Source organism: Camelina sativa, chromosome 19, assembly GCF_030686135.1.
Source record: "Camelina sativa cultivar CO46 ecotype springtype chromosome 19, ASM3068613v1".
NCBI classification, from domain to species: domain Eukaryota; kingdom Viridiplantae; phylum Streptophyta; class Magnoliopsida; order Brassicales; family Brassicaceae; genus Camelina; species Camelina sativa.
In genome coordinates this window covers 27974971-27988329 of record NC_141898.1, presented here as the reverse complement: position 1 = coordinate 27988329, position 13359 = coordinate 27974971, and the positions used below count along the sequence as shown (strand labels likewise).

The 13359-nt window shown below is 45.3% G+C and overlaps 1 non-coding gene across 1 annotated transcript; it reads left to right on the top strand.

Moving 5' to 3' along the window:
• The first annotated feature begins 7903 nt into the window (after positions 1–7903).
• Positions 7904–8010, top strand: LOC147921212 (small nucleolar RNA R71). The gene has a single exon (XR_015591827.1). It is a non-coding gene; the product is annotated as a small nucleolar RNA R71 (small nucleolar RNA).
• The last annotated feature ends 5349 nt before the right edge of the window (positions 8011–13359 follow it).

Sequence of the window (13359 nt, the reverse complement as noted above, 5' to 3'; positions counted from 1 at the left end):
TGCAGATCTGGAGTTGGAGAAGAATTTGGCAAGGAACACCTTTTTTTATTCTTCCCAAGTGGTGATGGACTCCTTGGGGAGTGATTTCTCCTAGATGTGTGCTTTGTCACCCAAAGAAAATGGGAAAAGCCGGAGCTTGAATCCATCTTCACTAACTCCATTGATCTTGTTTAGGCTACAAAGCCTATCAAACTCATCCAGATGATCCAATGGGTCCTCCATTGGGAATCCATGAAATTTATTGCTTTGAATCATTTGGATGAGACTACTCCTGATCTCAAAGTTGTTGTTTTAAACAGCAGGTGGCACAATGCCATGTCCTTTGAGTGTGAGTAGATGGAGCATATCCTGCTCCTATGTGGGTCCTCTCTTGAGGAGCTGGTGGACCATTCTGAGTATTCATGACCTCCTCAATTGTTGTTGGTTGCGGTTGCTGGACTTGTTGTTGATGGAGTAACCTTGGTCTGTCGATGTTGTCGATGAAAAGACTCAATTGTTGGCTACCCTTGGACCATGTTTGCATGCACAATCAGTGAACCGAGTGAGTACACGAAGGTCTACCCGATCTAGGTGATCGAGTGACGGGTGGGTACTCGGGTTGTACCTGAAATGCAAAACACAGAAACACGAAAGTAAACAAGTTAGATCCGAACCAAAGTATAGAAAAGAACTTGATTTAGCAAGTGCTGAAATCTTAAACGTTGCAAACAAAATTCAACCAAATGGCAACGACGCCAAATTGATAACAGGATTTTCAACCAGGGTATCATATCCCTATGCAATTGTAGTACAAAGGGTTATCAATCAAGATGGTTGTTATGCTAGCCGATAAGATATGATCAGAAACTAGCAAGTCAAGCCAAGCAATAATTGGGGTTTCATCTAACAATCCTAAAATAAGCAAAAGTAAATAAAAAGGCAAGAACCACACAACCTAAGCACTCGATGCAAGCCTTCGAGTACAGGATCGGGTGGGGTGATCAGATCAAATAGTCAAGGATGAACAACTCGAAGGTATACACGAAGCTGGTGATCGAGTACCAGTTTGGGTAAGGGGTCGAGTTATAGAAGAAAGCTAAACAATCAAGATAAGAAAGCTCCTAAGGATGGGGTAATTGACTCATAAGTGTTCCTGATAAATTTGGGATGTCTTACATGCCTCAAACATATATTCCCTAGACAATGAATCTCTTAAATCTTGTTAAAACACTCTCGTGATAGAAACAATCAACCTTGGTCACTCCCCTACCCAACTCTCGTTGGAGAAACATGACCAAGCAGGGCATTACAAACCGATTCATTATTGTCAATAAACTCCTTACACATCTAATCTCTTAGGCTAAGTAAGTAAATCTCTAGCATTGATTGATTCAAGCATTTCAACAACATCTCTCGATGGCAAAACACCCTAGATCTAGTCTCAACTTCTCGGTCTGAAAATAGCATTAAGAACACCAATCTAGAAAGGAATTTATATAAAATTAACAATCAAGCTAAGACATCCTAACCGATCAAGAAGACATATTTGTCAATCCCATCCTTAGGAACTTTATTTCACTACTCAGATCTCATTTTAGAAAGCATAAAAACACAAATGAAAGTAAACTGCATTGTATTGAAATAAAATAAAAGTAGTAGAGTGCAGAATCGAAAACTAGAAAAGAAAACCAAAAGAATACTAACAAAGTGGAAAAAGTGTTTGAATCGCTCAGTCTCTCTCTCAGAAGCTCTCGCTCTCTGTTTTGAGTGTCTGCGGCGTGCTAGGGAGAGAGGAAGAAGAGGCGGTTTATATATGGAAACCTTTTTGATCGGGTTGTTCCTCGGGTAGGTCTTCGGGTTGTTCTTCCTGCTCTTAGATCCTCTTTGATCGGGTTGAGGTTCAGACTAATCTTCTTGCACAATAGCTCCTTCGGGTACATGCTCGGGTTTGACCTTGTTTTTCCCCATTTTAGGCTCTAAAGCACCTGTTTTCATCCAAAATGCACAAATGCAAGAATGCAGCACCCTAAATGGCCTAAATGCAAATTTCTACAGTTAATGAGCTAAAAATGCTACGGTTAGGGTATATATAATGCAGAATATGGACAAAAAGGGTGTCTAAAACATGTAAATTAGAGAGTTATCACTTTACCTGCACCATAAACACAAATTGAGATGCATGAGTATTTTCATAACACTCAGTGAGACAATCATCCCATCTACTGGGTTGTACACACAAGAAATTGAGAATTTAATGTTCAAAAATCATCACACAACATAATCAAACCAGGAAAAGCAAGTATGAGTCCTCTACTGAAAGTTTTCCTTGACCGACACCAACCTGGTGTCGATCGATACTGACACCTAGCAAAGGTTGGTGTCCCTCCTGGTGTCGACCGACACCTGCTCGACATTAGTCGAAAACCCTAGTTGTGTTGACCGACACCTTCACATAGTGTCTGAAAGACCCCGCCCGGACATCCCAGCGTCCGTGGCCACGACTTCCATTCGGCCCTATTCCCGGCCGAATATCCATTTATTCGGTCACTTAGCTTTGGCTCGCGGCCTTGCTTCGTGAACCAGCTTTACGCAGCGGAATATAACTTTACCCTTGACCCATCCCTTTGAGTTTAGCCATACAACTAACCAACCCCATAGGCTTGCACACATTAGGGATGGGGACATATAGTCCCTTCGGTTCACAGTGAACGGCTACCCTCGTGTTCCCGAAGCTTGGCATCGGACGTGCCATTAGTTGACCCATTGGTCATACCATTAAACGTCGTCGACTTGTTGGTCTTGGTATCAGAGCCAGGTCCAATCAAACGATCCGACCCCATAATCGAATCGCCGATCAACCATAGACCCGGGCCGCTACTTCTGACGGACTTGTCGACCACCCGACCGATCAATCCAACCTACGGCTCGGATCGTCGATCCTTTGATCAACCGATCCGACTAGCGATTGAATCACCGGTTAACCCTCGATCGATCTGTCCATTGTCGCGGATCGTCGATCACCATTTGATCTGTCCGACTCTATGATCGAACTGTCGATCATCCTACGATTGGTTTGACTCCATCGCTGAACCACCGCTTATCCTACGATCGGTTCGACCCGATTGCCAACCCGTCGCTCGTCTCATCGTACCTTCGATAGAGAGGTAGCATGCGCATCAGTTCGGACGAGTAAACTCGCTGAGCCGCACCCCCTTTTCTTCTTAGGCTTAGATGGACGATGGAAGGATAATGGTGTAGAAAAATGAAGGCAAGGCCCTGTATTTATTCTGTCCTGGCCGAAGTCTAGGCCCTAAAAGGCACCTGTCCGTCAAGGCCCTTCGATCATGCACGTTCGGACGTGCCTGTCCGTCTGTGCCTGTCCGGCCATGCCCGTTCGGTCATGCCTGTTCGGTCATGCTGTCCCATGACCATCCACAAGCTCCCCAGCTGGCCCGGACACTGTCCACCACTGTCCAGATGGTCTAGCTGACGCTAGCTGACGCTAGCTGGATGCTAGCTGGACGCTAGCTGGTCGAGCTGACACTAGCTGGACGCTAGCTGGACGAGCTGACACTAGCTGGCCGAGCTGTCTGCAGCTGTCTGCAGCTGAGCTAACTTGCTCATCGAGCTCGTTTAGCTAATATTCCAGCTAGTTTATCTAGTAGCTTAGCTACTTAAGCTCATTTAGCTATCTTTCCTTAAAACAAATTGCCCCCCTTTAGGATTGCGGGACGCGGGTGTTACAAGTTTACCCCCCTTAAAATGAATTCGTTCTCGAATTTGGCGGGCATAGAAATTCCCGACCTTTGTCCAACTGAGATTTGATCTATTCTAGATCTTGCTCTTTTTGGGACTAGGTCATTTTTCCAAGATCCACGTCTTCCTGACGCGATCTATTTCCCTTGATCTTGGACAGTCTCCGAATTGATCAAGTCTTTTTCCGTCCTAGTTCCATCCCGACTAGGAAAATTTCCCGACCATGGTCCCCTAGGACTCGATCGTCATTCCCGACCAGTGGTCGTATTCTCCCGACCTTCCGGTCGTCATTTCCTGGACCTTTGGTCCATGTTTCTCTCGAACTTCGGTCGACACTTTCCCAACCTTTTGGTCAATGTTTCCTGACCATGGTCCTTCCCGGACGCGGTCATAACTCCCAACCTTCTGGTCGATATTTACCGACCGTGGTCCTTCCCGGACGCGGTCATAATTCCCGACCTTATAGTCGATATGCTATGTGTTCGACGTTTTGAACAATCGCCTGATTCACTAGCCATCTTGGCGAACACATTCCCGTTCCCAAGCATGTTTTCGATCTTATCAGAGATTTCCATTTTGACCGAACACATAGTACAATTGCATTGGTCCTCACAGGATCGCACATGCTCTGATAACAACTTGAAAGACCCCAACCCGGAAGTCCTAGCGTCCGCGGCCACGGCTTCCATTTGGCCCCATACCTGGCCGAATGTCCAGTGATTCGGTCACTTAGCTTTGGTTCGCGGTCTTGCTTCGTGAACCCCCTTTACGCAGCGGATATAACTTTACCCTTGACCCATCCCTTTATGCTTAGCAATACAACCAACCAACCCCATAGGCTTTCACACATTAGGGATGTGGACATATAGTCCCTTCGGTTCACAGTGAACGATTGCTCTATCGGCTTTCCGAACCACTCGTGTTCCCGAAGCTTGGCATCAGACGTGCCATTAGTTGACCCATTGGTCATACCTTTGAACGTCGTCGACTTGTCGGTCTTGGTATCAGAGCCAGGTCCAATCGAACGATCCGACCCCATAATCGAATCACCGATCAACCACAGACCCGGGCCGATACTTCCGACGGACTTGTTGACCACCCGACCAACCAAGCCAACCTACGGCTCGGATCATTGATCCTTTGATCATCCGATCCGGCTAGCGATTGAATTACCAGTCAACCCTCGATCGATCCGTCCATTGACACGGATCGTCGATCACCATTCGATCTGTCCGACTTTATGATCGAACCGTCGATCACCATTCGATCTGTCCGACTCTATGATCGAACCGTCGATCATGCTGTGATTGGTTCGACTCCGTCGCCAAACCACCGCTTATCCTACGATCGGTTCGGTCCGATTGCCAACCCATCGCTTGTCTCATCGTACCTTCGATAGAGAGGTTGCATGCACATCAGTTCGGATGAGTAAACTCGCCGAGCCGCACCCCATTTTCTTCTTAGGCTTAGATCGACGATGGATGGATGATGGTGTAGAAAATTGAAGGCATGACCCTCTATTTATACTGTCCTGGCCGAAGTCTAGGCCCCAAAAGGCACCTGTCCGTCAAGGCCCTTTGATCATGCACGTTCGGACGTGCCTGTCCATCCGTGCCTGTCTGGCCATGCCCGTTCGGTCATGCCTGCTCAGTCATGCTGTCCCATGACTGTCCACCACTGTCCAGCTGGTCTAGCTGATGCTGGTTGGTCGAGCTGACATTAGCTGGACGAGCTGACACTAGCTGGCCGAGATGTCCGCAGCTGGCTGAGAGCTGTCTGCAGCTGAGCTAACTTGCCCATCGAGCTCGTTCAGCTCATATTCCATTTAGTTGAGCTAGTAGCTTAGCTACTTAATCTCATTTAGCTATCTTTCCTTAAAACAAATTGACCCCCTTTAGGATCGCGGGATGCGGGCGTTACAGTGTCGAACTACAATCCTCTGAGCTTTCCAGCCGTCCTCGCATTAGTGTTGACTGACACAGTCCTTATGTCGATCGACCTCGATGCCGAGCATTGTTTTCCTCGAAGCTCTAGCACAGATCTCCGTCCCCAAACGTCTCCAATGCGACCAAGGCTCAACCAAAAGACCCATAAGGCCATATAAACCACAAATCGACCACATGCAAGCAAGGAATCAATCATACAACTCAAAGAATACCGGAAACATAAAATTATCAAGCTTAGATTAGCCATGGTCATGCATTCAGCTCTATAGCAGGAAGTCTCTGACCAAAAACTTAGGAAAAACACACATAGCAAGCCTCTCTCATGCCCGTTGTCTCAAATCTTCACTCCCACGGAGAAATCCCTCAAGAAAACAGGTACAAACGCTTTAGGGAAGAACCTACTGGAACTCTCAGGAACTTTTCATGAAGCGTTTTCTCTCTCAGATACAAAGGGGGACGAAAATTGGAGATTAAACCCTAAAAACGTCGGCCAAAACCTTTATAATCCTTAAATTGAACCAGCAATAAACCAAGAAATCTTGTAATCGAACTGAATTCCCGACCAAACTTGGTGTCGAGCGACACCCTTGCCACAATTCCTCTTTTTGGTTCACGGGCATTACAGTTCTCCCCCACCAACATAGATTCGTCCTCGAATCTCGAACAACCATCAGCCATGGATTTCCGTGCAACCGTCTCCACGACCCACACCTCTTCCGACTAATTTGTGAAGGTTACCTCTAGGTGATAAACTCGCGTTCCAAGCACTATTTGCTCTCGAATTTTGGACTTTCCTTTACTCATAAGTTTCAACCTAGCGTTTTTATTGGCTTCTCATCAAGCCTTAGCCTGCATGCCATTAATATTGGCTCTTCATCGGGCCTAAGCCACATGCCATAAAATATAAAGGAAGTCCAATATTCTTTTCTTGGGTTGCCATCCTACAACGCGCCTCTGGATCGTCAACCAAAGTCGATATACTAGCCACACTCTCAAGTCACAAAGTCTCTGTATATGACGGTACTAGGAGAACCAAAGATTCCCCAAAGAGTCGTTCAGGACCAATTTTTCATAGAGCAAATAATTATGAACACGTCTGAGTCCTATCTCCTAACTAGGTCTCCCTCATGTAGCTTGCATAAAACATCACAATGTCCTACCAACCACATATCCTCTAACTGGGATACCTCATGACCACACAATGGTCATCAACATACCAAAATGGCTGCCACTAAGGCTAACAAATGTCCTAAATAGGACCGCCACAAAGGCCAACAAATGTCTAAACAGACCGCCACCAAGACCTAACAAATGTCTTAAACAAGACCGCCACCAATGCCAAGTAATTTTCCTAACAAGGACCGCCACCAAGACCACACATCCCAAAGGACCATCACGAAAACCACTCATCCCGAAGGACCGTCACAAATTGTCATTGTAATAGCAACATCTTTCATTTGTGCATCAAACATAGCTCTATACTTGTCCACTTGGCTTATAAGGTGGAGGCACAAATAGAGTCTCCTTGGCAACATCTTTACTCTTCTTGGGAGCTTCATCAATGGTCTTATCTTTCTTTGTTTCCTCAATCATTTTACTCTTCGCTTTGTCAACCACAACCTTTTCAGCTTCTATGTCTATCAACTCATCTTCATCTTCAATCTCAACCACTACCTCCCCTCCTTTAGACTCAATTTCCCTATTGAGCTCTTGAGTAGGCTGAGTCTTACCACTTCTAAGTGTGATGGCATTAATATACTATTTTGGGTTTGGTTCTGGTTTTCCCGGCAATGAACCCATTGGCCACTTTGTAGAAGAGGAAGATTTTCCATGGACCTGTGTTTGCAACCTCTCAATCTTAGCATTTAACACTCTATACACCTCATCAACCTTGGTGTGCATAGCTTCCATTTTTGAGTGGCCAACTCAATAGCACTTCTTCCTTGACCTTCTAGTAGTTGGCGAAGTAGAGCAAGAATCATCTTATCCATCTTGTCATTCAATGCCTTTGATCTCCTTGTGGTGATACTCATTAATATCAGAATGATCCCTTGGAGTTCTATCATAAACCTCTCCATAATTTCCATCACTTTGAGCAAGATTCTCCACTAAGGTCATACCAACAGCAACATAGGAAATCACCATTACTTGCTGTATCAACCAACATTCTTATCTTTGGGAGTACCCCTTTGTATAATGTTCCTAGAATAGATTCTTTAGAGAAACCATGATGAGAACATTGAATAATATAGCCCTTGAATCTCTCTCATGCTTCACAAAAACTCTCATTTCCCTTTTGAGCAAAGCTTGATATTAAATTTCTTAGCCTTGTTGTTCTTGTAGTAGAGAAGAACTTGGATAGGAAAGATCTCTTGCATTGATCCCAAGAGGTGACTGATCCCACTAGTAGGTTCTTCTCCAGAGTCCTAGCTTGGTCTCCAAGAGAAAATGGAAAGAGGCAGAGTTTGAATGCATCTTCAGAGATACAATTGATTTTGATTGTTCCACACATCATATCAAACTGATCCAAGTGCTCAAGAGGGTCTTCCATAGGTAAGCCATAGAATTTTGAGCTTTGCACCATGTTGATAAGACTTGACTTGATCTTATAGTTATTGTTCTCAACAAGCGGTGCTCTAATCCCCATGCGGTGCCCATGAATGTTCGGTTCATAAAAGGTGCCAATGACTCTTGGTTGTCTTGGAGGATGGATATGAGCTTTTTCAACATTGGGCTGGTCATTTCCATTATGACTATCAATGGGAGGAGGGTTGTTCTCCATAGCTTGTCGTGCTAGCCAGCGATTCTCTCATTCAAAACGGCGAATGTCTTCAACACGCTCAACTAAATTGGCTTAGCCTTGACTTCTCAAGTTCATACACCTTGCAAAAGAGAATCCAAAACACCAAAGCAAACCAAGTAAGTAATAATGTAAAGAAAATGTTTAGGCTCAAGCAAAGATGAAATCCTAGTGGTGAAATCTATTGCAAATGGGCAACAATGCCAAATTGATGTAGTACTCATCTCTATTCATTTAATATCGAACCACAAATTTGCAAAGAATCAAACACTAAGAATATATAAATATGCTCAATCTAAACTTAACAAATGATTGCTTTATGAAACAACTTAACTAACAAGCTAGTTTAAAGAAAGCAAAAAAGCAAACTCAAAACAAAGCAAACACAAACTTAAAACTGCTTTTAATCAAGGTAAAACAAATGAACCTTGGGCAAGGTTAATAACTTGGGAGATGTAATGCCGCGATCCTGCATAGGATCATAGGTCGTGACTTGGTCCGAGAATGGCAGGGAAGTCTCGGACAAGTCTAGTAGGAGCTGCTCATTAGCTCGGACAGTGGAAGAAACCGAGCCAAGAACGGGAATAGAGATCAGCCATCACGGACAGCTCTCGACCAGCTAGGGACAACTTGACCAGCTCTCGGCTAGCTACATACAGTTCGACCAGCTGCCGACCAGCTGTTGTCCAGCTAGTGTCAGCTCGACCAGCTAGCGTCAGCATTCCCAGCTGCCGGTCAGCTACCCCTAGCTCGGCCAGCTGCCAAGGAGCTCAACCCAACTTGATGGATAGGTACCTTTTCGGGCCTAGACTTCGACCAGCTGCCAAGGAGCTCACCCTAGCTTGATGGATAGGTACCTTTTGGGGCCTAGAATTCAGCCAGAACCCTATATATAGATTCATGGCTTTCATTCCAAACACACCATCGGAAACAGAAAACACAACAAAAACTCGATAAATAACGAGTACACAATAGAGAAGAAGGTTTCCAAGACCGAGAGTTCGGCGAGTAAGTTTGAGGGTCCAAGGTACGGTACAATACCAAACTTATGGGTTCTGAGGGACGGGGTAGTTGCATATACATAAGCATTTATAATGCTTCGGTTGGTCCAGTTGGTCGGAGGAAAGGGTGTAATGCCACTGAACCGCCGTACGGCCGGACAGAACCACGGACGGCACCGAGACGCTACTTGTTTGGGAACCGCATCCTGGTGGTCTTGCATCAGCATTGCTTAGTCTTGCATGATGTTAGCGTAGGCTATCATGTAATTCTTTAGCTTTGTTTGTTGATGGCTTGTCTGCCTTGCTTGTTTCCTTTTCCTGTTAGGGTAGTCGGGTTGGGGAAGTAGAATCCTGTTTAGGAAAGGGGAGCCCAGGCTCACTGAGTAATCTTAGATTACTCATGATAATATTTTTGTTGTGCAGGAAGCCTAAGTGAGTCTAGAGCTGGAGCAAACTTTAGGGTACCGGATAGGGTTTTTTTGTGTTCTTTATAAAAACCCTATATTTTCCTAAACGATATTTGTAAACTTATCCGACTACCTATGTATATTGCTTTGATGACTTGTTTTCAATAAAATGATTTATTAAAATAATATATTCGGTTTTCGGGGAAAACATGGCAAGTTGCAAATGGTACTCGGCCTTGTCCAGGTCAACACAACGCGCATGGGACACAAGGGTTGCAAAGCTAATTCTCTTCTTTTTGCTCTCTCGCCACTTAGCATAACAATACTTCTTCCTTGCCCTCCATTATTTTCTTGCACCCTCTTTGTCTATTCATAGATAATTACATCTTCTACGCATTATCTTCTTGCACCTTCTTTTGCACTTAATTCCTGGACCATGCATTACTTTTTGCACTTTCTTGCTCATACTTGGTTCGACCTTCTCAATTTTGTTTTGCCATTTTCGATTGATTCGCACTGCTCCTTTGCTCCTCTGATTTCTTAGGATTCGCCTCATCCTCTTCCAACTCTTAGAGACATGATGATTATGCCGCCACTAGTACTTCATTCTTCAACCCAAAAACCGCACTGTCCTACCGTACGGCACGTACGGTATCGCCCGGACATCTCTCGGCCATGGTTCGGTTTCGGTCCAGATTGCGTTCGTCTCCTCCGGACTCCCTCGATCGTCTCTCGGATAACTCTCGGCTTTCTCTCTCGGGTCCTTCATGTCCTCTCTGATACTTCCCTCGGACCGTACTGGTCTTTCGGTTACTTCTCGGTCTGTACTGTTCTTTCTGGTACTTCTCGGACTGTCTCTTCTGCATAAGCGGTTTTCTGTGTAAACGGTCAACTCCCGATCAGTCTTAAGGTCTCGATCGTACATCCGACCACTCTGGTCTTGGCTTGGCTATCCTCTGATTTGTGCATTTTTCCTCGGACTTCCTTCGGTCATTATCCTTTGTTTTTCTTCCTCTTCCTCTTTAATTCTTTTCCAGGCCATTTCCTCGAACTTTTATTTTCGGGATTTCTACCCTTAGTGATGGTCATTACATTCTCCCAGCCACCTCCCTACCGAACTTATGCGCATGCTACCTCCCTACCGATCAGCGTACCATCCGGATTTTCCATGTGCGGATAGTATGGTCGGAAAAAAGTAAACGTGGCTTGGCGGTTGGACTGGGGATCTGTACAGATACCTCTGTACATCGTCGAACTGATGCGCGGGATAACTCTCTACTGGCCAACTGTTGTACTGGGCGGATATTATAGCTTAGCGTGCATTTCATGACATTGTATGACCTAAGGGAATTGTTATTGATGGCTACTTGGATTTCAGGAACGGAGAGTGATCATGGAAAAGGAACTGCTTAGGCGCGAGACTCATGGCCGGGAAGTTGAGTGGTGGTGTAAGGGTAGCTATGATCGATTATACAGCTTGTACTAGCTTATATTCAAACTCATAAGTTGTATCGAATCCTTTGATTATTTAATACAATATCTGAATGTTTGCTTTAGTCTAATTTATATCTTATAGACACTACATATTGAATCTCAGAATATGCGAATGAACTTTATTAAAGAATGGACCATAGAATATGACTAAGTAGCGAGTAAAGGACGAGAGAACCTCACCGGCCGTAGAATGTTCCGGGTTGGGGTCTTTCAAGTTGTTATCAGATCAGGATTGGTTCTAGGACTGGTAGTGCGGGTTTTGGGTATCACCACTCATCGACTTAATGGGATCTTGCGGTAAATGTTCTTACTGATAGCGGTTTATTTAACTTAACCGTGACTAAAATGCATGAGTTTTGCAGACGGGTAAGAGAACAAGGAAAAGAAGAAGAAGGACAAGGGGATGGCTGATCAGACCATTGACGCCACAGACACAATAGTCAACGCGGGGGCAGGAAACATGGACGCCCAGAAACCAGCTGGACCTGTGGCTGGAGAGAAGCAACCTGATAATGATATTCCGGAAAGTAGTGGTGCCACCCATGTAAATGGGCAACCAAATGCAGTACCATCATCCCAGGAACAATGGGATACGATGAAGGCAATGATGGCACAGTTGGACGTGCTCACAAAGGCATTGGTACCAGATCCTGTGGTACCAGCGGTGCGTAGCAAGATTGTTACAGAGACCACTGAAATAGTCATGAGGATTCTCCGAAAAAGGGAAAGGACTACTTGGATGCGTTGGAGCATGTCTCTAGACTGAGGACAAATCATTTCATAGGGAGTTCGGATTCGATCGTGGCTGACGAGTGGAGAAGTCGACTTGTGAGAAATTTTAATTCCACTCGCTACCCGGAGGAGTATCAAAAGGACATTACCGTCCATTTCCTTGAATAGGAAGCACATAACTGGTAGTTGACGGTTGAGAAACGGAAAGGTGGTCAAGTCCTAACCTTTGCAAACTTTGAGGCAGAATTCAACAAGAAATTCTTTCCAGCGGAGGCATGGGACCGACTGGAAAGTGCGTACCTGAACCTGGTACAAGGGGATATGACGGTGCGTGCATATGATGTTGAATTTAGCCGCCTTAGGCGCTATGTTTGAAAGGATATCGAGGATGAGAAAGCACAAGTCCGTCCTTTTATCTGGGGACTATGGGTGGCAATCCGCAACCATTGCTTGATCGGTGTCTTTAACACGGTCGTTGAAGTGGTGGAAAGGGAAGCAATGATTGAAGTTGGTATGGAGGAAGAGAAACAACTTAGGCGCGAGAGGGTTTCTTTGCGTTCGACCCACCCAACCAAAACTACAGACAGGAAGAGAAAATGGGATAAGGTGGACAACTCAAGGTCCGGCGCTAAGTATGGGGAGTGTAGGAATTGCGGAAAGCACCATAGTGGTTCTTGCTGGAAGGCCGGAGGTGCATGTGGTTGTTGTGGGAGCAAGGATCATGCGATCCGGAACTGTTTAAGGTTGGAAAATGGGGATGGGCCAAGGACTTGCTATATGTGCGGAAAAGAGGGACATTTTAGGAGGGAATGTTCGAAGCTTGACGTGGGAAGACTGACCCACCAACATGGGTCCCGTGGCAAGGATTCTTTACCGCAACCACCAAAGAGACAGGCTGTTGCACCACGCGTGTACGAGCTGTCTGAGGAAACTGCTACTGGGGATTTTAGGGCAATTACTGGTATGTTACAAGAACCTTTCTAAGTTCAGTTCTTGCATTACGTAGCATCATAATGCATGTGAAAGGGGGATATGGGTACTTAGCGTTCTAGAGGAATGTGTAGGGACCTTAAGTATAGGTGGTTTGGAAACGCACACCTTTTTTGATTCGGGGGCCACACATTGTTTTGGTGAGCCCTGAAATGATAGGGAAGGTGGGTTCAGTAAGGTACCAAACACTGGATATGGAATGGTTTGAGCAGCCGGCGGGCAGGCAATGTACCCGTTCGATATGGTTCGGGGAA